The sequence below is a fragment of the Sciurus carolinensis genome, chromosome X (genome assembly GCF_902686445.1).
Source record: "Sciurus carolinensis chromosome X, mSciCar1.2, whole genome shotgun sequence".
Classification (NCBI taxonomy): Eukaryota; Metazoa; Chordata; class Mammalia; order Rodentia; family Sciuridae; genus Sciurus; species Sciurus carolinensis.
In genome coordinates, this window is record NC_062232.1 from 69963878 (window position 1) to 69967555 (window position 3678).

General features: G+C 42.8%; 1 pseudogene; it reads left to right on the forward strand.

Moving 5' to 3' along the window:
• The first annotated feature begins 390 nt into the window (after positions 1–390).
• Positions 391–3006, forward strand: LOC124971540 (type III endosome membrane protein TEMP-like; annotated as a pseudogene).
• The last annotated feature ends 672 nt before the right edge of the window (positions 3007–3678 follow it).

A 3678-nucleotide genomic window follows, 5' to 3' on the forward strand; every position in this document is an offset into this window, starting at 1 on the left:
CTGTGCTGTCATTGGGTTTTATTGATACAGTATCTAGGTTTGTTTGGGACATTTTCTTCCCTTGTTTTCTTATATTGGTCAGATATCAGTGGGACTCTGAGATATTGCAGATTTCCTCTATTGGCTTATAGTATCCCTGTAGATTTCCAGTATATCACCTCCCAGCCTTCAGTAGCCTGAAGTCTTGGAGGAACTTGATAATGCAGTGCTTCCAAAGACAGCTGTCCCTAGCCGGCCACTGGGTCCAGGACTGGGGACTGGTTCTGCATGGAAATCCTCTCACTGGACGGTCCTGCTCCTAGAAGCTGGCTATAGACAAGGCCTGCCCCCACCTGAGGGAGCCAGGCTGCTCGGAGAAAGCCTCTCCCTGTCTTGCCTTGGTCTGAGAAGATGACTGCGGGCCAGGACCCGCTGCTGAGTTCAGGGTTGGGGTTGTCTCGGTGCGGTAAAGCTCTCACTGGGCAGGCCTGCTCCAAGAAGCTGGCTGTGGACCCCACCTGCCGACAGAAGGAGCAGGGCTGCTTGGGGAAGTCTCGCTGCCCTGTCCTGGTCCCAGAAGCCGCCTGTGGGCCAGGGTCACCGCTGGGTCCGGGGCTTGGGGTTGGCTCTGTGCAGAAAAGCTCTCACTGGGCAGGTCTGCTCCAAGAAGCTGGCTGTGGATTGCGCCTGCCACCAGAGAGAACAAGGGCTGCTTGGGGAAAACTCTCGCTGCCCTGCCCTGCTCTGAGAAGCTGCCCCCTGTCCGGGCCTGCCGCCTGGGCCAAGCTTCACCCGGTGGGAGAGACTCACCCCATGGCTCTATGTTGGTCCTAGTCTCTCAGTACCTCCCTTTCTTGAATCCTGAGTTCTGGAGCAACGGGCGATGCAGTCACCCTCTAGTCCGCCATCTTGGATCTTCCTCAGCAATTTTTTAAAACATTAACCCTGTCTCTCTCTCTCTCCCTTTCATTGTCTCATGAGACACTTTCTTTACACACACACATGCACACACATATATATATATATATGCACACACACACACACACATGTACACATGTACACATGTATATATATATATATATGTTTATGTTTTTATATACATTTATATGTGTATATAGTTTATATTAATTATTGGAATGTGGGGAAAACAATTTGAGTTTGTTTTGTCTCCAGATCACTAAAAGTGAGGTTTCTAAGAGTTGAACTATATTAACATATGTAATACATGTTAATAATACCAATAATTTAGACTACCTTAATTTAAAAGATGTAAAAAGCATGAAGTATTTTATTTTATTGAAAAGGGAGCAGTTTTTTTATATTCAGGAATATATTATAAGGATTGTTTCATAATATAAAAGTAAGAGGAAAAAGAATCAGCAATTGGGAGAAAGATAGAAGAAATTTACAGGTATGTGTGTATGTTTTGGAAAGTAAAGTTGAAAAACAAAGGGGATAATTTTGGATGAGAAAGAATTTTGTATCATAAAGTAAGATTTTTGTCCTAAAGTCTTTTGATGAAAGAAATGACAAACCTATGGGTATAAATAAGTTGTAGAGTGTCTAAGTCCCTGAATGGTAAGGAAGATAAATCTTAGAAAATTTGTCTGTGATTATGTTTGCTATGGTTAAAAGTTTATTTCCAAGGTCACAATTTAATGTACTGATATAAAACCAGAATCTACAGAATCTAATTCTCTATGTTTAAAGTAACAAGATTTTCCTAGAATAACATTTTCTTAGTAACATTAACAAACAACTGGCTTAAAGAAGAAATATTTTTGGTTTAGTCAAGATAACTTCTTGTGTCTGTAAGGTTTTTATTACTTAGGGAAATACAATCTTAACAGAATAAGTGTATGTTTAAGTACCTAAATATTTTAAAATTTTTTGAATGATTGCTTTTTAACTTTAATTAAATCAATAACCAACACCCTATATTTTTGTGACTCGAGATGAGTATATATCTGAGGGCTAGATATGATGTGCCCATGAGATTTATCTAAATGTTATACAAGAGTTTGTAAAGTTGAAGATACATAGGTTGAACACATGCAAGGTAACTGGTAAGTTCCCTCCTATATAAAATGTTCTGTTATTGATATTAGATGCACTTATATGTCAGGGGATAAATACTATTCATGGTAATTAGCATTGTTTTCTCATCTTATGAGAACTCTAAACTTATTATTTGTATTTTGTCAGTGCTATTCATCTATTTAAATTTATTAAACACTGAATTACATAATTATAAGTTACTCTATGAAGTCAAGAATTTTAAATTTTGCTTCAAAAATAAAATATATATGTAGCTGCCTGCTGAGTTCTGCTTCTCTACAAGGGCCTTCTGGACATTCCTCTGGATTCCAGCTATATCAAACCCCCAGCATTGGGGGTTGGGTGAGCCTGCCCCTGTGACAACTTGGGAAGATGAGTCCACCCTGTGAGAGGTTCTGCTTGCTGCCCAGCGCTACCCAGCCCTCCCTTAACCTCTCCTTCCCTGCCCTGCTGCTTCCGCCCCATTTGACGCCTCCCCAGGTACTTCCATAGCCAGCCTACTCTGTCTAGGGACTCCTCCGTGTGCTCTACCTGCAGTTGCCACCCAGCCCTAGCTGTCCCTTCCTAGGACAGAGGCATAGGAAGAGGTCGAGGATCACTGATATCATCAGACCCTTCCATGAGTGAGGAAAACCAACCCAGGTGGGACCCTCAGAGCTCCCGACAGTATCAGCGACTGGCTTCTGGACTGGGCACTGTGGGCTGGGCGTGGCCTGTGCTGGTAGGGTAGGGGTTGGGCTGGGTGCTGTAGTCTTCTCTGTGCTCCTTGCACTCACTGTCAAATTCCACCTTTGCCGCCACTGCTACAGGGCCAGCTACAGACACGGCCCACTGCCCAGAACAGGAATGGGAACTTCCCTGAGGTGGGTGAAGATGAGGACCATGATGGTTTCATTGAGGACAATTATATTCAGCCTGGAGTTGATGAGTTGGAGACCTGAGGGGAGCAGGGACCACTTCTCCCTCTGAGCCCTGATCTTTGGATACTCCCTCTTCCTTCCATGCCTGTAAGTTTCAAGGACAGCACATGCTAAATGAGAGCTTCAAGTCTCAGGGACAGAGGGGACAAGAACTTAAAGGTTGACCAGGAGTAGCGCAATCCTCCCCTTCCTGACACTAGCCATCAAGTGACAATGATCTTTTCTTGTTCAATAAATGACTCCCTACTGTACCTGGAAAAAGCCTAACAACCACAAGAGTTTGGAGAAAAGGCCCTGTGTGATTGGCCTCTGTGGACCTCTTGATTTCATCTCTTGCCTTCCCCTGCCTTACTCCCTTTTAATAAGATGAAGTTTTTGCTCAGGTTGTTCTTGGGCCTGGGCTGCCCTATCCTTCTCTAAGACCCCTCTGACAGTGATGAAAATCCTACCCCACAGGCCCCCTGTGGCCTGTCTACCTACCTATCAGCATTTCAGATGTTCCTGGATGGTACATTACAGAGCAGGTGAAATCAGTGCCAAGTTTCCTAGTGAATATCTTTCTTATCAATAAAGTGGGTGATCTGGTTGTAATATATTAAGTTTTTCACGGCATTTAATAAATCTATTCATTTTGAATAGGCATATAAAAGTATATATGTATATATAATATAAATATATATGTAGTACATAATATATGTATATATGATTTCTGTGTGATTAT